The following is a 25,737-nucleotide window of genomic DNA, read 5'->3' as shown; positions in this document are numbered from 1 at the left end:
CCTTAGTTCTTTTTTTTTACAAACTCTTGCAATGGCCTCTTCCTCCTCCACCAATGTGATCACCTTCGCAGATCTAAGGTACCCAGACCTTATTCACCACTTTCAGTACATTAGCACCTTGCCAATTCAAACTGGCAAACTAGTAAACTTCGACGCCTTCATATCCCTTGACCTCCATACCTCTCTTCAAGATTTTGTTCCCATCTTAGGAATGACTAACTCCATGACCTACTATCCTCATCTCATCAAAATTTTCTACACCAACCTCTCTGTAGACCGTGACCACACCACCATTACATCCATGGTACATGGAAAACTCATCTCCTTCAATATCTCTCAACTAGGCTGCATTCTAAACCTTTCTTCCTATGGCATTGAGCTTCCTAACATAGTTCCGATAGATCAAACTGTGTTTAAGAAAGTCCTTCTCTCCACTCGCTGCACCCATTTCCCTTGGCATACGAGCAATCTGAAACCTCATGCTCTAATTCTCTCACACATCCTCTCATCCAACGTCTTTCCAAAGCTTCCTTCCAAGGGTTTCATGGCAAACGAAATCTCCCTTCTCCTATATGCAATCTTCTGCAACTTTCCCATCAACTGGTCCAGTATCATTTTCAATAACATGATCAATTTTCGGATCTTCCACTCTCTTCCTTTCGGGTACTTCATCACCCATATCCTTCAGCACTTCCAGGTGCCTGTCCACCAAGACATCATTGACCGGTCTGAACATGCATTCGATGACTCATACCTCCCTGAGGAAGGGTCCCCTCGAAATCACTCTGACGATGAAAGCACCAGTGAAGCTGATCCCCCAGCAAGCTCTGACCCCGACATCTTCTCTACCCTCATCGACATCCAAAATACATAGGCACTACTTCTCAGGAATCAAGCCTCTCTTCAACAGGCCTTTGACTCCTTGACAATGGGCCAAGATTCACGTCGCCGCCGCCGCAAGCTCAATACCACTAACTCTGACTAAAACTCATTTTTTATCTGTAATAACTTTTTAATACTTTCGGTCTGTAATAAGAAAAACAAATAAAATATGTCCTTGAAAAGACTTTAGTTATTTTCTTTAATGAAATATTTCTTAATACAAGAAGAAGACAAAAACATAAATCGGCTACACAAAAGAAAAACAAATAAAATATGTTTTTGAAAGGACTCTAGTTACTTTTTCTCATAACCATAGAATGTCGACTTACTTGAAGTCATCATTCTCTTTACAAAGCATTAAATGCCTCCTGTAACAAATCCTTGTTAATATCCTCCTCAAAGAATGTCGACCTTCTTTTGGTCCTTATTCTCTCTGGAGACTTTGAAAAACACAACATAAAGAAAACACTTGACATGACTATGTACAAATAAATATCTCAAAACACTCATAGTACTTACACTCATTTAAAGCAAAAAAGTACTAATGTACCTCAAATCATTAATTAGAATAAAGACAAAACTACAACCCAACGTTCAATGTACTATTGTAAGAAATAGACTTTTTACATAAAATATGTATTACCTAAAATAATACAACGACTAGTGTACCCTCTATTTTACTCTTATGGAAAAAGGCATTCTCGAACTTCTCTAAAAGATATTTTTGAAATGACATAACATTTCACATTTCAAAAAAGTTATAATTCCAAAATGTAACGACTACTTTTTAAAAGGCTATATAAACACACTCAAATAAACTATTCAGACAATGGAATGAAATAGACGTGTGAGCTTACAAAGAGAAAAATTTCTATTTGTGATTTGAAAAGAGAGCCTTGAAAAAAGAAAGAGAAAAAGAAAAAGAACGAAAAGAGAAAAAGTCAAGTCCAGCTCTTTGACAAAGAGTATCCTCTGAGTGACAAACAGAACATTCTTAGAATCCTTCATTCGTGCATTCATATCATTCTGAAGGTTCTATAGGAAGTATTGTAACTCTGTTATTCACTGTATTCCTTCTTTGTTTAAAGAAGTAGACCTCTGTGAAAGAGGGTGTTGCCCTTCTCTGTTGAGAGAAGAAGACCACTTAGGAAGAGGGTGTGCCCCTTCTCTGTTGAGAGAAGAAGACCTCTTGGGAAGAGGGTGTTGTACTATTTATCCGGTAACTCAGATGTTATAGTGGAATCTCAAGTGGTTTGCTTGGGGACTGGATGTAGGTCTGGATATTGACCGAACCAGTATAACTTCTGTGTTTTATGTGTTGTGCCTTATTGCTTAATTATTTTATTTTATCAATCATTATCATATTTCACTATTCACCCCCCCTCTAGTGGAATTTCAGCTCATTCCTATTCTAATGCTCAGGGGTGTGCCTCAAAACTAGATAATTCACAATATCAGCAAACCAGGGTAACTGTGATGTTCTGACTGTCATGATCTGCTCATCGGGGAAAGAATAACTGATCGGTCTCTGATCTTATGTAGTCTCCATGATCAGTCTAGACAGATGTTCTGCTACTACATTCTCGCTACCCTTCTTATCTCGAATCCCGAGATCAAATTCCTGTAGTAACAGAACCCAATGAATGAGTCTCGGTTTGGTGTCTTTCTTGCTCAAAAGATACTTCAATGCAACATGATCAGAATAGACAACCACCTTCGAACTGAGAAGATAGGACCTAAACTTGCCCAATGCGAATACTACTACAAGTATCTCATTCTCTGTCGTGGTATAATTCATCTGGGCATCAGAAACAGTTCTACTTGCGTAGTAAATCACATAAGGCTTTCTATCAATCCGCTATCCTAAAATGGCCCCCATCGTATAGTCAGAAGCATCACACATAATCTCAAATGGGAGTGTCCAATCCGGAGGTCTCAGAATGGGCATAGTAATCAAGGCCTCTTTGAGAATCTCAAAGGCCTTCATGCAATCCTCACTAAAATCAAAGGGCTGATCCTTCTCCAATAAAGTACAAAGCGATCGAGAGATTTTGCTGAAATCTTTAATGAACCGCCTATAAAATCCAGCATGCCCTAGAAATGACTTAATCTGCCTCACAGTGGTAGGTGGAGTCAAACGAGAAATGGATTCTACCTTCGCTCTATCAACCTCAATGCCTCTCTTAGACATAATGTGTCCAAGCACAATCCCCTCCTGGACCATAAAGTGGCTCTTTTCCCAACTCAGCACTAGGTTTGTCTCCGCACACCTACTCAGTACCCGAGTAAGTTTTTGGAGGCAATCCTCAAATGAAGAGCCATACACAGAAAAATTATCCATGAACACCTTCATGACATCATCTATCATATCAGAGAAGATAGCTAACATGCACCTCGAAAAAGTTGTCGAGGCATTGCAGAGCCCGAACGGCATATGTCTGAATGCGAAGGTGCCATAAGGACATGTAAATGTCATCTTCTCCTGGTCGTTAGGATGGACAACTACTTGATTATACCTTGAGTATTCATCTAAAAAGCAATAGTAGCTCTGTTCTGCGAGTCTCTAAGATATGATCAATGAATGGCAACGGGAAATGATCTTTCCGAGTTGCCACATTCAGCTTCCTATAGTGAATGCAGACTCACCACCCCGTGGTGGTCCTCATCGAAATTCTTTCCCCCTTCTCATTCTCCACAATAGTGAGTCCTGATTTCTTCGTCAGAACTTGAATCGGACTGACCCACTAGCTATCAGAAATGGGGTAAATAATCCCGACATCTAACCACTTCACCACCTCATTCTTCACCACTTTTTTCATGTTGGGATTTAACCTTCTCTGCATATCCTGCACTGGTTTGACTTCTTCATCACAATGAATTCTGTGCATGCAGAATGAAGGATCAATCCTCTTCAAATCAGCCACTCCCCAGCCAATCGCTACCTTGTGCTCTCGTAAAATAGTCAGCAATCTCTACTCCTGCTCCTCAGTGAGCAGTGACGAGATGATCACAGGCAGAGTCTCATCACCTCCGAGATATGCATACTTGAGTGAATCCGGTAAGGGTTTCAACTCGAGTTTCGGAGGATACTCGATCGAGGATTTGGCGGGGGCCTCCGCAAGTGGTGGGAGAAGCTCAATCCCAGCTCTCCAAGGAGGTAACTCTGACGACACTTTAGATACATCTACACTAACTATACAACTATTCTTCTCTATATGGTACAAATCTAATGAATCCTTAGTAATGTACAAATCGGGTTGTTCTTCCACTAAATCTTGAGCAATATCTACATGGAAATAGTCCATATCTTCCGCTGAACCCATAGCGGCATTGAAAATATTCAGCTTAACTTTTCTATTGCCGAATGATAGATCCATGGCTCCGGTTCTACAGTTTGTACATGCAATGGCAGTCGCTAAGAATGGTCTGCCTAAAATAATCGGAGTCTGGTGCTGGCTATCCACTCCTTCCATATCAAGAATGATGAAATCGACTGGAAAATAGAAATGATCCACCTTCACTAGCACGTCCTCCAAGACACCTCGCGGTACCTTGACAGAACTATCTGTCAGCTGAAGTGTAATCGGAGTCGATCTTATCTCTCATAGCCCAAAAGAATCATAGAAATATCTGAGAAGAATGTTCACACTTGCTCCAAGATCGAGCAAAGCACGTTCTATCCGAATGTTCACTATGGTACAAGCAATGATAGGGGCTCCAGGGTCCTTGAGCTTTGGTGGTGTCTGATGCTGAATAACTGAACTCACCTGCTCAGTCAGATGGACCATGTTAGGAACTTTCTCTCTGGATTTCCTCTTTTGCGTACATAGTTCCTTCAGAAATTTAGCATAAGCCGATACCTGCTGAATAACATCGAGCAAAGGCAAGTTGATCTGCACATGCTTAAAGATGTCAAGCATGTCCTGGATCTTCGTGCCCTGCTTCCCTCTAAATCTGAGAGATTCTAATGCTTTAGGATAGGGTGGTTTGGGGATATACATCGGGGGGTCCTCCTCTTTGTGAGAAGGCTCACTCCTATCCTTCTTATGAACTGAGGTGGGGGATGATGATGATGGTGTTGGTGATGAGGATGGTGATGATGGTAATGGTTGAGCCGAAGAAGATGGAATACTAACATCTGGCTCATCGATCCTCTCTCTACTCTCGCTGCTCTCGATGTGGTACTCACATCCACTCCTCAGGGTCATAACAGATTTGGCCTGCTGCTGTGACTCAGTATGGTACAGGCCTCTGGTCATCTGTTCCTTACCCTTCGGATTCATGACAGCCTGGCTCGGCAAAGTACCCTCAGGTCTCCTACTAATAGCCTCTGCTAACTGACCCATTTGCGACTCTAGCTTCGCAATAGACTGCGTGTGTGAGCTCAATATCTGGCTGCACTTCTCGAAAGCATTCCGGTTAGAGGTTTTCACCTCTTGAAATGCTTGGAGAAGTCTCTCCTCAAAAGATGTCTGTGGGGCAGACTCTTGCGGAGTCAGAGGAGGAAATGAGGATGAAGTCTGAGGATAGCTCGGCCTCTGGAATGTCTGAGTGAATGCTGGCGGCCGAGCTAGTTGAGAGGATGTAGGCATCTGAATGGAAGACTGTGGATTCTTCCATGAAAAATTGGGGTGGTTACGCCAACCCAGATTATATGTAGATGAAAATGGGTTGTTCTGAGGTCTGGCATAACCCTGAGCAGCCTGAACTTGTTCTTGAACAAATTTAGGGTACTGAGCTGCCGACGGGCACTCAGTAATCTCATGTGCCGGGCTGGCATAAAGATTACACACCTGCTGAGTAGTGGATTGTCCCGAGAGAAGCTGGTCCAACTTCTGAGCAATCATGTCTACCTTGCACTGTAGTGCAGTAGATGGACCTATCTCGAGAACACCACCTTTCTTCTGAATACTGGGTTTGGCTCTATCAGAATAAGAGCTAGAAGCATGGTGGAGGGAATTCCTTGCCAATGTGTCAAATAGCCTCCATGCTTCATCATCGCTCTTCAACATGAAGGTCCCACCACATGAAGAGTCGATCATCTGACGATTCCTGTCAGACAATCCATCATAAAAGCTCTGCACCAGCTGTCATCTCAACACCTGATGATGGGAACACTTCCTAAGGAGATCCTTCATTCTCTACCAGGTCTCATGAAATTGCTCACCATCTAGCTCTGAGAAGCTAGTGATGGCTCGCCGGTACTGGTTTGTCCTACCAATGGGAAAGTACTTCCTAAGGAACTCTTGTTGTAGTTGATCCCATGACCCTATCTCTACTTAATCTAAGGACTTTAGCCAATACTTGGCCTTGTCCTTCAATGAAAATGAGAATAAGGTCAACCTCAATGCATCATCATCGAAATTCTATATCTTGACAGTAGAACATATTTCGAGGAATTCGTCTAAGTGCTTGTAGGGATCCTCGTGACTAAGGCCATAAAATGATGGAAGCATCTGAATAATGCTGGCCTTAATCTCATAATGAGACGCTCCTAGATCGGGTCTCCGAATGCAGGATGCCTGGACATAGTCTGTGGGAATAAAGTATTCCCTCAGAGTGCGTGGAGGAACTGGAGGTGGAGCTGGAGGATTCATATCGCCCAGTGTTGTCGAACTTCGAGGAGAATGTAAAAATCTCTTTGGGTTGTCAACAAATGGATGTGATGGGCTTCCTAAAGCTCTTCACCCCTGCATACACTGGTACTAAGATCAAATGTAAGCACACGACCTAAATCTAAACTAACTAATCACTAAATTGTAAATAACAAAAATAAAGACAACTAATAAACAAATATTCTAAACTAATTATGTCAAAACTAACTAACTAAGTAATTAAAATAACAAAATAAACTATTCTAATTTATTGAAAAGGAAAAATATAGGAAATCACAAACTATGTTTTCTAAAACCCACCTGTCTAATCGCTCCTTGCAGAATGAATGTTCAGTGAATCCTAGAAAAACAATACGTGAAACCTATATGTACTAACTATGTTAAAGCTATATTCACTTACTAATCCTACTAACTAGAAAATAAAAACAACTAATTAACTAACTAGATAACACAAATTAATAAATTGAAATCTAAGAAATAAAAGAATAGATTCGCCGTTCCTCGGCAACGACACCAAAATTTGGTTGAATTTTTATGAATGCTCTTTTTAGAAGATAGTTTTTCAATAAAATCTTTGGAAAATCATCAACCAAAAAATAAATAACCGACTTTCCACAAAAGTGGCAAGCACGGGTCGAATCCCCAGGGAACGAGAATTACTCAATTATTTCTAAGAAATTCACTTTATTAATTCACAAACCTAAATCAACAAGTACAAATCTAGTATCAATTACAAATTAAAACGAAAACTAAATAGAAAAGCAAATCAAGTCTTCTGCAGCACAATTACTCCCTTCTCCTCTTTATAAAAAAAAATCTATTTACTCTAGACAATGAAATTAACCTATAACTAAACTAATTAAGCCAACATTTAACTAATATCAAGAAAGGTTAGAAGTGGAAAACACAAGTTTCTAAAATTAAGGAAATAACATCTAATTCACAACTTACCAAATAATTAAAAAACGTCTAACACCACCAATTCCTAATGCATTGAACCTAGACACCCTAATGGTCTTTCTCTATTCAATTAAATCCTACCAAAAGCAGCCTAGAGCACTAATGGAGCTCCAATGGCCGACACCCTCACTTGGGGAAGAAGACTCTCTACACCCTAAACTCTAATGTCTCAATTAATCTAATCTCACCACGATAATTACAAATCTAAAATAACACACAACTATGATTCACTATTTCAAATAGCAACCTCACAAACAAACTATCTAATATGCTGGAAATCAAAACAACATAGAACACGTTAAACAAGAAATTATCCAAACGCCTAACCTAAAACACAAAACATTTAAAATCAATACTAACTAAATCTATCGCATAATTAACATATAACTTAACCTAACATTAATCAACGGAATGAAAGTAATTTAGCAACTAACAATCTATAGAAAACCCTACAACCGGCTGGACGATACCTAAAACTCAGAAACAAAACTCAACTTTTTAATTTTCTCAATAAAAATAAAATGCCAAAACAATGAACTGATACTTATAAGGTTCCTAAGAGGATGAATTCAACCAACACAAACTCTATAGGATTGTGAAACCAACAAAACAAACGCAGACACACAACTTGCAAATTGAAATCACACGCACTTACCCGAAATCAAACTCTCACCCAACGATTTTTCAAAAACAGATCCCACGACACATTTGGGACCAAACCAACCTGTACCTTCAACTAAATCACACTGGACACAGCTTGAACGAGGTCTGAGTGACACGTTCTAACTGCAGAAAAATCCAGAAAATACACACACAAAAATACCAAGATCGGCTAGAAGGGATCTAGCCGATTTTTGGTTTTCAACTAAAACCACACTTTGATCTAAACACAAGGCCAAACCTGGATCAAAATTACATTTGCAAAACATTTTTTGTTTTGTAGAAATATCACAGCAAATCACACTGAACAGAAAGAGAAAATCGGCTCGAATAAAATCTAGCCAGTTTGCATGTTTTAGGCTAAAACGATTGGAAATTAACAATCTAACACATAAAAACAAAAAACAACCTAGATCTACCGTGCTGGTCTATGCACGAAGTCTACACTAAGGCTGGAAAAATAAAACACACAGCACACCACAAAGAAGCTAAAACAACACACGTTGGTTTTATCTAGAAGAAGGGGAAGAAGAAGACCTACCTCCAGGGCGATCCGACGATTGTGGGAAAGGAGAGAGCGGAAGATGCCTTTGGATTTGTACCTCGTATTGTTCAATGATGCTGGAACGTCACTATGAGAGTGGGTTTTGCAGCTTCACCATGTTGGAAATCCACCTCGAAATCCGTGTTCGAACACTAAAATAGCCATAACTCTCTCATTTTAACTCCGATTTTTCTGAAATTCGAACCATAACCCCTTGATATCAAAATACATCTAAACAAGGGTTTTAAACCTTAAACAAACCACAAAATGCATGAATAAATAGCTAACATGATGTGCATTTCATGCATCATCATTTATGTTCTTCTGATTACTCCTTCGAGTATGCGAAGGAACCTCGCATTCTGTGAGACATGCACCCAACGTCTGTTATTCAATTTCTACTGTGATAACCAGGAAAGCTACAGACCGAGTCAACCTCATGCGAGTAGGACACGGCTAGGAGAAAACACTCGCATGGGCAAGGATTGCAATTCATACTACTGCAGTAGTGAGGTCCTAAGAAGGCAACCTTGACCTCCCTGACTCTGAGTGACTGGAGGCCAAAGGACGCTATAGCTCCTGTCAAAACACGTGTCATAGTAATGACAAGTCACTCAGGGTTGTACCATCCACCCTCTCCCAAGGTGAACCATTTTGTGAATGGGGCGAAGCAGGTTTATCTTTCTTAAGGTCATGTTCGTTCATACCTCTCAACGAGGAATTTGCCTCGTGGTCCTTGTGGGGTACGCAAAACGAGGACTTGGCCTGCCCATTCACGTGCCTAGCCTCACACGTCCAATGGAGCACACTGCTAATGAAAGCAGTCACAACACCATATTATTTATTTATGTTTAGGGTATATCACACAAGAGTCCATACACAACACAAGGGCCACTGCCCAAGGACTCCAACTGAGCCCACAACAAGTCATTTTTATATTCATACCCTATGGTGTTCAATTGTCTATCTTTTCATTCTTGAAGTAAGTGCACCTGGTGCACTTACCAATGCCCCAAGCAATGTACCTCCTCAAGGTACGCATTACTCAATAACAGTGTCAGGATGTGCTAAGTGAAATGTGTGAGAGTATCACATGTTTCTATCTTTTGCACAATTATAAACAACAGAGGCATTTGCATAATATACGATAGTTAGAAAGCACTAACTTGCATACTTCAGTGTTAAGATTGCATTCTCAAGGGTTTGAAATTGAACTTTACCAGCATCCCGTCTAATGGGAATAACATTGGCTTTTCTCAAGGTAGATCGTCGCTCTTGCAGGGAAAATGCAATCGCGACGCAAAAGATCATTACACGTGGTTCAACACACTTATGTGTTTATAGAAAAGTCTGGGATATTCCATCTTATTGGAATAACATTAGCTATTTCTCCAGTATGAGTACCGCGCCAGCGGAGCTGAAACACAGATATTTAAACAACACTTGTGATATACATCAACGAAGTCTCTAAGTTCATGAATTTGCAAAAGTATTCAACCGCATACCTTTCTAGTCTGTCGAATGTAACTAAAGCATAAGGGTTCTCCTTACGCAACACGACACACATACGTGACGAAGGTGATTTCTGAAAATAACCCATTCTGATGGGGATTACATTAGCATTACCACGGTTCGGGGTGCCGCGCCCGCAGACCCTAAACCAACCATTTGCCAAAACGAATGTAGGACAACATGGGTAACTCCAACTTAGTTCGGTGTGTGGAATTATCTAATGCAATTACTTGGATAGGACACCAGAGTGTCGCAAGTCCATTCGGTTATACTGAAATGATCATTAAGTGTTTATATACAAATATTCATATATATACATATATATCTAATAATCCACACTTTCAAAAATGCTCGAAGAGGCACATACATATTTATACACGTATATACGTATATATATATACGTTCATATTTACATGTATAAATATGTACATCCACTATATATATATATATATATATATATATATATATATATATATATATATATATATATATATATATATATATATATAAATCCACCCGAACCCGGTGCATCTCAAGGCATGCACTCATACCAAAAACCTAACCAAGGTGTGAAGGAGGTATGGGCTTAACTAAACCCGAAATTGGGTCTACTACGGTTCAGCTAGTAGTGGCTTCATGCTGGTTTTGAAAGAAGGTGCTGCCAGCCATGATAGTGGGATTTTGGGGATTGCATAGGTGCCCACAGGAAGTTTTCACGCTTGCGGCCAAAAAGGGTTCCAACTCTAATGATGGTCTGGTCCTCCGGACCAGACTGTCATGCATACCAACTGGGTTTTGTCTGACCCATGGTTCGGACAAGATCGACAATGGGTTCAGTTGGGGCTAAATCCAGCCCCCAACAAGGATCAATCAGCTATGAAAAGGGTTCCAAAGTTGGTTCAAAGTGTCTGGTCCCTAGGACCAGACAACAACTACCACATGCCAAGGTCTGAACTTTTTAGTTCAGACCTGGGCCCTAAGAGGTTCAGCTCACTACGGGAGGCCCGGGGTGTCCAGCACCAAGTGGCTGGCACCCGGCTCCAACAAGGTGAAGCCGCAGCTAGCACCGGATGCTAGCTGGGCTGCCAAAGGGTTCAGGTCTGAACCTCGGTTCAGACTTGCACCCATAAATCCTAAAACAAAAAGCTAAGGGTGCACAACACCCGTGCGGTGTGCACCCAACTCCAGCCAAGGGGAAACAGCTTGGGGTGTCCAACACCAAGTGGCTGGCACCCGGCTCCAACAAGGTGAAGCTGCAGCTAGCACCGGGTGCTAGCTGGGCTGCCAAAGGGTTCAGGTCTGAACCTCGGTTCAGACCTGCACCCACAAATCCTAAAACAAAAAGCTAAGGGTGCACAACACCCGTGCGGTGTGCACCCAGCTCCAGCCAAGGGGAAACAGTTGGACTAGGCTCACCCGCACAGTAGGTCTGAACCAGACTATGGTGCTGGTCTGAACCCCCGGTTCAGACCGGCAACTAGCCAAGTCGAAACCGAAACAAAAGAAAAGGAACAAAGGTGCATCAAATAGACTTGACACAGAAAAATAAATGCCTAGGTTACATAGGCTGGGCGCGCGGCTAACTGAAATGCGCCCAACTCCAACTAAAATGAAATTGATTGGGCAAGGGGTCTGGTCCGCTGGACCAGACCGTGCCAACACAAGGATTTGAGGACCAGAGCCTATGGATCACATCCGAAAAAAAGAAAGGAGTTGGGCCCCAACCCGCAATACCATTGGTTGACCTCAAACGCCAACGAGCTGGTCCAAAAAAAAAAGAAAAATGCAAGCAATCGATGGGGCCTGGATCCCCTTTCTTCCTAACGAGGCCTGGTCACCGTGACCTAGGCCCAACTTGGCTGAACCCCAGTCCCAACGTGCTGGGACTAGGTTGAGCCCACAACACCATAAGGAAAAAACAGAAAAATAGCACAAAGGAAATAAAAGGAATGCTGATGGCTGGAATGCACCAGCTGGTGTTCCAGTACTCCAAGAGACTGCCTACGGATTGGGTGTAGGCTGGACGAACCCAGCTCGGTCTAGCACACCCATAAATATCGAAATGGCGATGAACTCAGCAGCAAAACAAAACAACAAAAAAATAAAACGTGACAGCATAATGATGATAGAAAGAGCAGCCAACATGCATAGAAGAAATGGAACGAAAACTGAAATGACAATATAGAAAATCAAAAGAGATAGATTGTAAATACATGCAACTCTTTGCTAATGTAAAACTATGAAGATTCAAGAATTAAAACCACAACTTCTAAGCTAATCCGCCATTTGGGCTTACATGCATCGATGCAAAGCACCATCGATTTCGTGTCATACCGAGACCATAGATGGACAAGGTGAGTCTTCACCTTAGCTTGCTTGAAGAAGATGGAAGAGGATGTAGCAGCACTCCACGCCAAGGAGACTCCCATGGATGGAGGTGGGGGACAAGAGAGAGAGAGAGAAAGAGAGAGAGAGAGAGAGAGAGAGAGAGAGAGAGAGAGAGAGAAGGATTTTGGGAGAGAGAAGAGAGAGTGAGAGTTCTTGAAAAATTACCCAACAAGAGGGCTCAAATTTTTTTTCTAAAGTTTTTATAGGGTGCGCTTAGGGTTGGAAGGCTAGGATTATTCCCTCTAAGATGGAGGGTTGGGGTGCTCCATGCCCCCCCATAGCCAATGCATGCTGAGTTTTTAAAAAGTTTTAGAAAGCTTTCTAAAATGCCACTTTGTAAAGCCCTTAAAACTTTAAACAAATTACAAGGGGGCGCCCTTGGCTGCCACCCAACTCAACCTATCAATTTTAAGTATTTGAATCTTTTCAAAAACCTTTCAAAACTGCCATGGGGTGCCAGCCTCATGCTCTCTTTTTGGAAATGACGCTCCTCATGATGGATCCTAGGCTTCATCATGAGGTTTTTGAAATGACTCATGGCCAATAGAGGCCTTCGTTTCAAAATCATGCAATATTATTTCTAAAATACCATCCAGCTGGTCTACCTTTGACCATCTGGTCAACCATGACTAAAAATGTCCTCTAGAGAGGATGCCCAATGGGTTTGGGTCTTTTAGTTGCCCCGGATCCAAATCCAAAAATCGCATATTGTGTTACTTATAAAATAATACTTATTTAAAGCACTAAAATAATAATTTAATTCCAACAAACCATTTAGTTCTCTTTATAATCTTAATTAATATAAAATGCTCAATGCCTCTTAAAAAAATTACCTCTCGTTTGCAAGAATTAAGCATTTTAAGATTCAGGTCCAAATTTGAAACAAAACTCGTAATTCACATGCACTGACGAGGTTTTTTCGTCGCTCGGATCTCAAATTCGGGGTGAATCATCACAACCCTATTCCAAACTCACCCTAAAAGTTTTGGAAGTTAATTCATTCTAGATTTCCCGAAATTGCTCTTTTACATAAAATTATATGATTTTACCCGATTCTCAAAATAAGCAAAATTCCAAAAATTGCCAAAACATCAAAATTCATCGATTTCAACATATTTATGCAATATTACATCAAAATTAAAATCGTGGATCTTACATATTCATCCAAAAGTCCCATCACGATTTTCTCATTTCCACTTATCCAATTATTTCATTCTCAAGGATTTCTTCTTTTTTCAAGCTATTCAAGACAAGGTGCTAAACCTGAGAATCTTTTTCACAAATCACTTCTTCCACGCCCAGTTCAGATTTTGTGATTGGGGCATTTTTGTTTTAAAAATTTGGTGTGTTTTTTTTGCTACAAAGCTCGGCTTTCAATCGGCCTAGCAGCAAAGAGGGCATCTGTGAACACCCCAAATTTTTCAAAATTTCAAAAATTTCCTTTTTGGCTCTGGCCCTACCTTCTGAGCAATTAGGTCAATTTCTATTCATTTCTCGGATTCACTTCCTTGTTAAAGATTTGAAATCCAATTTCAGTTTTCATATTTGACCCAATCTCGGATCCAGATCTGATATCTGAATCCAATTCTAAGCTCGAATCTTCTATTTTTTAAAAATCAAAAATCAATTCTTTGTATTGGCTCATCATGTTTTCTCAATTCGAGATCCAAACTCGATATTTTTCTCAAAATCTCGGATCCAGATCCGTTTTGAAACCCAATTTTTAAAATCAATATCGCTATTTCATAAAACCCTTCTTTTTATAAAACCCTCAAAATTTCATATTTTCGTAAAACTTTTAAAAAAACCTCATCTGGATCCCATTTCCTAAATCCCTTGCATTTCTCTCATATTTTAGGGTTTTGCTTTCAAAAAACATAAAAGAAAAAAAAAATCAGAAAAGCAACTTTTACCCCCTTTTTTTAAAAAACCTTATAAAGGAGCCCTCTTTTTGAAAATTTTGAAAACTTAAGGGGCCCTTTTGAAAGATTTTGTAACGGCCTCTTTTTATTTAAACGGCCATCGCATAGACCTTCGAGGATCCACTTCTCACATCTCTCTTCTTCCTCCTCTTTTTCTTCATTTTCCCTCTTTCTTTTCCTCATGAAGGAAAGAAGTTGACCCATTATTGGCATAAGGGCAGAGACTCCCTCTCTTTGGAATTCATGGTAAGGACTTCTGCTCCTCTTCTTATTCTCTTTCTTCTCTTCTTTCTATTTCTCTTTTACGAATTCGTTGGCTTTGTTCTTCATTGTTTAATGGCAGGCATCTTTGTAGTATCAATTTGCATATTGGAGTATCGATCTACATGTTGCAATATCATCGGAATGTTTATTCCAACATTTTCTTTTCTTTTCTTTGCAATTTGTTATTGAATTTCTCTAGTTTACATATGTTTATACTGTTAAATTTGGTGTTCTTCTGTAGCAGCACCCAACACTTCATTTGTAGCATAGCATCGAATTTGTTGTATTTTACTCCACGGATCATGTTGATTTCTGCATCATTCTTGTTTTGGTTTTCGATTTGCATCCTCTACGCTTCATTTGATCACCATTTCATTTTTTTGGTGTTGCACACACTTACTGCGTGTTTTTTGTCTCTCTGCAATTTCATTAAGCTACATCTCTCTATTAGCATCAGATCACCACCAGCACTTCATTTTCCAACTTATATGTGTGTTAGTGATTCATGCTAAGTCTTTTTTTTTATCTTTGTTTTATATTTTCGCATAACATATTCAGCATCCCCATTTCATAAGTATTGCAATTCATTTGCAATGTCCATAGCATCAATCATTCCTTTATTACGTTTGGGTAAGCATCAATGTATATCATATTGCAATAATCCTGCATATTGTTCATCACTTGCTTACCATCTTTTATATCATTGCATTTCATTTGTTACATGTCATTCTAATTTCAGCTTATGTTGTGAGAATTCGTAATTGAATCGTATTCAATCCAAGTTGCTTGGCATCCATTGATCTGATGAGGATTCGCATGATTAAATCACATTCAATCTAATTTGCTGAGTATCAATCGATCTTATATTGTGAGGATCCATGTAATCGAAGCATATTCAATTCCATTTACTAAACATCTTCCCCCATCTGCAACACAACACTACATCCATTTCCATTTTCCACATCCTTTATGCATTTACATTCATTTCCTTAGCAGTTGTATGCTTTAATTCGGTATAGCATCAGCTGCAACCTTTGTTTATTATATATTAGCATTTCTTTCTTATACCCATCATAGTTTTGTTCTTTATCTACCTGCGTCTTTCGGTTGATGAATTCATTGTGTGTTGCATCTGCATTACATGTATATATCATACATCGTTCCTCTATGATTATCATCGGATTCCCCAACACTTGTGTTGAGGCATCGTCACCTACACATTTGTGTATTTCAAATAGCACTACATCCATATTATCTCCTGCATCCCACCACCCTCAACCAAGAATGCTTAGTGAGCTCATTAAGTTTCTGGGCAAGACATACAGTGTGTGGCACGTTTCTTTGACACTTTTCGAAAGCCATGTTATTCGTGAATGAAATTCGGTGCGCTGAGGCATTTGCTGAGTTGTACTGATTATTAAATGAATAGGATATGAGGTGTGGTCTACAGAAGAAATGATCAATCACTGTAGAAACCAGAGCAAGACTTTCATTAGTCCAGCATGGTTACTGGTGATGTACCCAGAGTTTGTTTCATTGGTTCAGCATAAGTGCTAGTTGATTCATTATTCTGCACAATACCTTTGCAGCTGCGTATGCACAACACCTATGCAGTATGCCAGTCACCAGAACAACACATGCTACACACCATGTTCAACATCTCCTTCACTCAGAATATCTACCTGTATTGCATAACCCCTTCACTTATCTGATTGTGTGTCCAAAATGTTCATTATATGTCATAATTCCTCTACATTTGCATATTAATAATGCATTTGCATTTGTATAGCTACTGTAGTACCTTCACATTTTGCATTTACATGTCAACAGCACACCACTTACTACATACCTATCCCCTGCTTTTCCATTACATCCATTTTCTGTACATCCTTCACAAATGGATATTGTAAAGTGGAAACTAGCAAAAAATGAGTGGTGGATAACGGTTGCTCCTACCATCCTATTTCCTACACTTTGTTGTGCTGTTTGAAAAAGCACCTGGATGTGCTGACTGAAATAAGACTCGTTGGCACTGCTGATATTGTCAAATCCCATTCATTGATGATATTGAAAGTGACTTGCTGAATTCAACTAGCAGAAATCAGTTGGCTGCAACTCCCAAGGCTGCTGCTCATGAAGTATACTAATCTACTGTGGATTGATTCAGAAATTCGTGTGGCTATGTGCTGCATCTCATCAGTCACCTTCACATTTTCCTGTAGTTTCATGTGCACACATCACCCTCACATCTCCCTATAGCTTCACGTGCACACAACACCTTCACATCTCCCTATAGCTTCACATGTACACGACATCTTTGCATCTCCCACCTCACCTTCTTTACATTCACTACATTTTATTCTCCCCTATGTTACACATAGGTGTGTGCATTTTACTCATTTCCTTCACACCCCTATAACACCTATGCATCTTCTATACCCTTCTGCACTTGCATATCAGCAACACCTATGCACTTGTATGACAGTCACCCTACAACATATCACTTACCTGCACTCCCAGCATATCATCTCAATGCACACGTTCACCTATACTTCAGTTTCGCAGCCGATCCATCGGCTGCTGTGTTCTTCATCTACATTTCAGTTTTAACATAATGTAGGCACAACATACCAAACTTTCACAGTGTATTGCTGTGAAAATGCACAACATATCACTCAAGTTTTCATAGTGAAGTGCTTGCATTTTCACAGCATCTTTCATTTCCACACAACACCTTTCACTTCTTCACAACATTTAACTTCATCTCTTCACATCATTTCACCACCTGCCACTCCATTTCCACTGGCAGTGACTTTGCTTTACAGAGATTAGTTTCTAGCAAATCGGTTTGCTATGTGCAGTCGATTTGCTGCGAATCAATTTGATTCTGTCAGAAGCAATTCATCAACTCATCATATGTAATCATCTCCTATACTCCACTCCCTGTAGTGCCATTGCAATGTATATCGATATGCATTTACCTCATTCGCATCCAACACCCGTACACCATCATTTCTTGCAATTTTCATATTACCTATACATCGCACATTGCCTGCATATTGCTATTCACTGCATTTGACTCATTTCCTGCATCTTATATATATATTGCCATATAGACTGTATCATATGCATAAATATCTTCCATTTTCATTTCAGTAAATGCATCTTTATAAGCATTTTAGCATATATAGTCTCATTCCAGCATAGGTATCACATATACATTCTCACATGCATTCCTTGATGAGCATCTTACTTAGATGCATATGCATTATCTCATTAGCGCAAGTACTCTATTTAGGTATATTGCATGAGCATTGCCTCTAGGCAGTCTCGTGTGCATTCCCTCATTAGCATGAACATTCTATTTACATAATCATCCCTCCTTAGGGATTCTCATATGCAATTCTCCATTGGCAGTAGCATTACATGTGCATTCTTCATTTAGCATACGCATTGCACTTAGGCAAATGCATGTGCATTCTTCATTTAGCATAAGCATCACACTTAGGTAGATGCATATGCATTTCGCTTTTAGCATAAGCATGACACTTAGGCAAATGCACATGTATTTCACTCATGCATTAAGCATTGTATCTTCAATAACATGTGCATTTTCATTATAGCTTAGGCATAACCTCATGCATATTAGCTTTAACATGGTATTTTCGATTTCTTATCTATATTTGGCATTTCTTTTGCCTTGTGTTATCTTGTGTTTGCAGGGAAGCTTATAAGATGCTGATTTCTTTTCCTAGATTAGGATTTTAATATTTCAATTTCAATTTAAAACTGTAATAATCCTAAGATCAATGAGAATTTTCATTTTTCTGTTTAGAATTGAATGTATGAGCATATAGTTGCAATTTTAAATTATCATAAATTGCTTATGGCATTTCATTTTATTTAATTTTTTAAAGAAAAGCACTATGGGATAACATGAATGAGACGTGCACCATTCTAATAAGAGGTAATTAACCCTAAGTAAATGATTCACATTTATGGCCATAGTCAGAATATGAACAATACTTAGAATTTTTATCTTTTAGGGAATAAAATTTGACCTACACTTTAGGTATTTTTCTAAAAATCATCATATTTTTCAAAAATACCTTTTCTCCTTTTACCAAAATTCAAAGTAAAGACTAAATCAAGATATATTTGTGTCCATAGTCATGGATATAATGAAATTTAATCTTGCCTTAAATTCTATAAAAACACATTAATTTTATTCTTTCTTGGAATTTAAATAAAGATTAAATCAAAATATATTTGTGACCATAGTCATGAGTATATTTAAATGTAAATCTCATTTCAATTCTATTAAAGAATGAAATTTACTTTTAAAATTCCAATTTTAAACAAATTCTTTCAAGGCATTCATCATTTTGCAACATTAATTGCCATCTTCTCAAATTATTTTCAAAATTTCAAGTGATATTTGAAATAACTTAAAAAAATATAGTTTCATTTCTAAATTCAAAACAATTTTCAACTTTTATTTATAAATTCAGATTCATCTTTTTATTATTATTCAATTTTAAATTTTATTTCCAATTCCAAATTTCAATTTCTGAACTTTATATTCTTGGATTTCACATTTTAACTTTAAATTTCATTCAAATTCTTTATTTCCATTTCAAAATTTTGAATTCTATTATAAATTCAAATTCTGAGTTTTAATTTACAATTCAATTCTAAGTCAAAGTTTTGAAATTCACTTTGAAATTCCAAATCAAAATCTTGAGATTTATTTTGAATTTTTAATACAATTTTCAAACTCAATTTTGATTTCAAATTCCAAGTCAAATTTCAAAATGAATTCAAGATTTCATTCAATTTTCAAAATCAATTCTGATTTCAAATTCCAAGTCTAATTTTGAAATCTAAATTTCAAAGTTTATTTTTAAATTCCATGCTTTCAATCTTTAAATTCATTTTTAAATTCCAATTTTAATTCCAAATTTTGAGCTTATTTCAATTTTCAATTTAATTATTGACCAAAGTTTGAAATTCACTTTGAATCTCCAATTCAATTTTCAAGTATAATTCAGATTTCCAAATACAAAACCCCAAAATCAAATCAAAGTCTCACTCTGATTCCATTTCAAGTTTCCATTTCAGAAACAAACTCAATTTCCAAATTCCAACTTCAAAATTCAATCTTTTATTTTCCAATTCCATTTTCAAGTTCAAATATTCACTTTCAATTACTCATTTCAAATTATTTAATCAAATTTCAATCTTTTTAAGTTCAATTTTTGAACCACTTCTTCAAGGATGTTTTCAAAACCTCTTTCAAAGTCACTTTGGAAATCCAAATTTCTAAAATATTACCAAAGCATGCATCATATTTCAAATCATCATTTTCAAAATTCATTGCACAAGTATGATTCAATGTGCATTTAGGTATTTAGAATAATTTCTTAGTCAAATTTAGGTTAAGCGAAAGGCATTGATTCGATCCTTGGTTCAATTACCTTCGGTAAAGGTGTCAAAAATGGTTGAACCTCGTACGGACGAGCGAAACCTGTCTCTCCATTTTTCTTGCAAAAATTCAAAACGGAGGTGAATAATTTTGAAAAATCTTTTTCAAAAAGATCAAGTGAGACCTCGCAAAGAGTTTCCTTCCTTCTTCTCTCTTCTGCCTTTTTTCCTCCCTCAAAAAAGGAAAATAAGGGGAAGAAAGGGAAAAGAGGAAAAATTTTGCAATGATCATACAAACTTAGAACACATATATACAAGATTGAATCACTAAGATTTTATTTTTACAACCTTAAAACACATATATACAAGATTGAATCACTATAAAAAAAAGTTGATAGCCTTAGAACACATATATGCATGATTGAATCACTATGAAATTTTTTTGACTGCTTTAGAACACATATATGTAAGACTGAATGACTATGAATTTTTTTTGACAGCCTTAGAACACATATATGCATTATTGAATCACTATGAATTTTTTTTGACAGACTTAGAACAAATATATGCATCATTGAATCACTATCATTTTTTTTGGACAGCATTATAACACATATATGCATGATTGAATCACTATGAAATTCTTTTGACAACCTTAGAACACATATATGCATCATTATATCACTATAAAAAAATTTTGACAGCTTAAAAAAACATATATGCATGATTGAATCACTATAAATTTTTTTTGACAACATTAGAATACATATATGCATGATTGAATCACTACGAAATTTTTTTGACAGCTTTAGAACAAATATATGCATGATTGCGTCACTATGAAATTTTGTTGACAACCTTAAAACACATATATGTATGATTGAATCACTATGAATTTTTGTTGACAACCTTATAACACATATATGCAAGATTGAATCACTATGAAAATTTTTTGATAGCCTTAGAACATAAATGTGCATCATTGAATCACTATGATTTTTATTGACAATGTTAGAACACATATATGCATGATTGAATCCCTATGAAATTTTGTTGACGACATTAGAACACATATATGCATTATTGAATCACTATGAAATTTTTTTGACCGCATTAGAACACATATATGCAAGATTGCATCTCTATGTTTTTTCATTACAACCTTAGAACACATATGCACGTTTGAGTCACTTTGAAATTTTTTTGACAGCCTTATAACACATATATGCATGATTGAATCACTATGAAATTTTTTTGACAACCTTAGAACACATATATGCATGCTTGAATCACTATGATTTTTTTTTTAGAAAAAAAATAGAACACATATATGCATGATTTAATCACTATGAATTTTTTTGACAACCTTAGCACACATATATGCATGATTGAATCACTATGAATTTTTTTTTACAGCATAAGAACACATATATGCATGGTTGAATCACTATGGTTTTTTTTTACAACCTTAGAACATATATATATATACATGATTGAATCACTATAAATTATTTTTTGACAATCCTAGAGCACATATATGCTTGAATGAAATCACCTTGAAATTTTATTGACAGCCTTAGAATGCACATATGCATGATTGAATCACTCTGAATTTTTTTTGACAACCTTAGACCACATACATGCACAATTGAATCACTATGAAATTTTTTGACTGCGTTAGAAAACATATATGCACGATTGAATCACTATAAAAAAAATTTGACAGCCTTAGAACACGTATATGCAAGATTGAATGACTATGAAATATTTTGGATAGCTTTACAACAGATATGCATGACTAAATCACTATTAAATTTTTTGAAAACCTTAGAACACATATATGCATGATTGAATCATTATGAAATTTTTTTGACAGACTTGGAACACATATATACATGATTAAATCACTAAGAAAAAATTTTCACAGCTTTAGAACACATGCACACATGCTTGAATCACTATAATTTTTTTTTACAACATTAGAATATATATGCATGATTGAATCACTATGAAAATTTTTTGACAGCTTTAGAACAAATATATGCATGATTGCGTCACTATGAAATTTTGTTGACAACCTTAAAACACATATATGTATGATTGAATCACTATGAATTTTTGTTGACAACCTTATAACACATATATGAAAGATTGAATCACTATGAAATTTTTTTGATAGCCTTAGAACATAAATGTGCATCATTGAATCACTATGATTTTTATTGACAATGTTAGAACACATATATGCATGATTGAATCCCTATGAAATTTTGTTGACGACATTAGAACACATATATGCATTATTCAATCACTATGAATTTTTTTTTACCGCATTAGAACACATATATGCAAGATTGCATCTCTATGTTTTTTCATTACAACCTTAGAACACATATGCACGTTTGAGTCACTTTGAATTTTTTTTGACAACCTTATAACACATATATGCATGATTGAATCACTATGAAATTTTTTTGACAACCTTAGAACACATATATGCATGCTTGAATCACTATGATTTTTTTTTGAGAAAAAAAATAGAACACATATATGCATGATTTAATCACTATGATTTTTTTTGACAACCTTAGCACACATATATGCATGATTGAATCACTATGAATTTTTTTTGACAGCATAAGAACACATATATGCATGGTTGAATCACTATGGTTTTTTTTTTACAACCTTAGAACATATATATATACATGATTGAATCACTATAAATTATTTTTTGACAATCCTAGAGCACATATATGCTTGAATGAAATCACCTTGAAATTTTATTGACAGCCTTAGAATGCACATATGCATGATTGAATCACTCTGAATTTTTTTTGACAACCTTAGACCACATACATGCACAATTGAATCACTATGAAATTTTTTGACTGCGTTAGAAAACATATATGCACGCTTGAATCACTATAAACAAAATTTGACAGCCTTAGAACACGTATATGCAAGATTGAATGACTATGAAATATTTTGGATAGCTTTACAACAGATATGCATGACTAAATCACTACTGAATTTTTTGAAAACCTTAGAACACATATATGCATGATTGAATCATTATGAAATTTTTTTGACAGACTTGGAACACATATATACATGATTAAATCACTAAGAAAAAATTTTCACAGCCTTAGAACACATGCACACATGCTTGAATCACTATAATTTTTTTTTGACAACATTAGAATACATATATGCATGATTGAATCACTACGAAATTTTTTTGACAGCTTTAGAACAAATATATGCATGATTGCGTCACTATGAAATTTTGTTGACAACCTTAAAACACATATATGTATGAGTGAATCACTATGAATTTTTGTTGACAACCTTATAGCACATATATGCAAGATTGAATCACTATAAAAAATTTTTGATAGCCTTAGAACAGAAATGTGCATCATTGAATCACTATAATTTTTATTGACAATGTTAGAACACATATATGCATGATTGAATCCCTATGAAATTTTGTTGACGACATTAGAACACATATATGCATTATTCAATCACTATGAATTTTTTTTGACCGCATTAGAACACATATATGCAAGATTGCATCTCTATGTTTTTTCATTACTACCTTAGAACACATATGCACGTTTGAATCACTTTGAAATTTTTTTGACAGCCTTATAACACATATATGCATGATTGAATCACTATGAAATTTTTTTGACAACCTTAGAACACATATATGCATGCTTGAATCACTATGATTTTTTTTTGAGAAAAAAAATAGAACACATATATGCATGATTTAATCACTATGAATTTTTTTGACAACCTTAGCACACATCTATGCATGATTGAATCACTATGATTTTTTTTTTACAGCATAAGAACAAATATATGCATGGTTGAATCACTATGGTTTTTTTTTACAATCTTAGAACATATATATATATACATGATTGAATCACTATAAATTATTTTTTGACAATCCTTGAGCACATATATGCTTGAATGAAATCACCTTGAAATTTTATTGACAGCCTTAGAATGCACATATGCATGATTGAATCACTATGAATTTTTTTTGACAACCTTAGACCACATACATGCACAATTGAATCACTATGAAATTGTTTTACTGCGTTAGAAAACATATATGCACGATTGAATCACTATAAAAAAAATTTGACAGCCTTAGAACACGTATATGCAAGATTGAATGACAATGAAATATTTTGGATAGCTTTACAACATATATGCATGACTAAATCACTATTAAATTTTTTGAAAACCTTAGAACACATATATGCATGATTGAATCATTATGAATTTTTTTTGACAGACTTGGAACACATATATACATGATTAAATCACTAAGAAAAATTTTTCACAGCCTTAGAACACATGCACACATGCTTGAATCACTATAAATTTTTTTATAGTGTTAGAACACATATATGCTTGATTCAATCACTATGAATTTTTTTTTACAGCATTAGAACACCTATATGCATGTTTGAATCACTATAATTTTTTTTTTGATAACCTTAGACCACATATATCCTTGAATGAATCATTACGAAATTTTTTGGACAGCCTTAAAACATATATATGCATGATTGAATCACAATGAATTTTTTTTGAGAACCTTAGAACACATATATGCATGATTGAATCACTATGAACTTTTTTTGACAAGCTTAGAAAACACATATGCACGATTGAATCTCCATGATACTTTTTGGATAGCCTTAGAGTACATATATTCATGATTAAATCATTATGACATTTTTTTGACTGCCTTAGAACACATATATGCATGATTGGATCACTATGAACATTTTTGGATTGCCTTAGAACACATATATGGATGATTAAAACACTATTTAATTTTTTTGACAACCTTAGAACACATATATTCATGATTGAATCACTATTTAATTTTTTAAACAGACTTAGAACATATATATGCGTGATTCAATCACTAAGGATTTTTTTTGACAGCCTTATAGCATATACAGGCATGATTGAATCACTACAATCTTTTTTTACAGCATTAAAACACATATAAGCATGATTGAATCACAATAAAAATTTTTGGACAGCTTTAAAAGACATATATGCTTGATTGAATTACTATGAAATTTTTTGACATCCTTAGAACACATATTATACAAGATTGAATCACTATGATTTTTTTTTACAGCCTTAGAACACTTATATGTGTGATTGAATCACTATAACAAATTTTAAATTGCTTTATAACACATATATGCAAGATGGAATCACTATGAAATTATTTTGTCAGCCTTAGAACACACATATGCATGATTCAATCACTATAATTTTTTTTTTACAGCTTTAGAACACATATATGCTTCATTGAATCACTATGAATTTTTTTTGATAACGTTACAACACATATAAGCAAGATTGGATCACGATGAAATTTTTTGGACAGCTTTAGAACACATATATGCATGATTGAGTCACTATAAATTTTTTTGGACAACCTTAGAACATGTATATGCAAGATTGAATCACTATGAACTTTTGTTGACAGCCTTAGAACACATATATATATGATTGA

The sequence above is a fragment of the Nuphar pumila genome, chromosome 10, assembly GCF_984573655.1.
Source record: "Nuphar pumila chromosome 10, dmNupPumi1.hap1.1, whole genome shotgun sequence".
Lineage (NCBI taxonomy): Eukaryota > Viridiplantae > Streptophyta > Magnoliopsida > Nymphaeales > Nymphaeaceae > Nuphar > Nuphar pumila.
The sequence above is the reverse complement of the archived record's forward strand: the minus strand, read 5'-3'. Positions refer to the sequence as shown.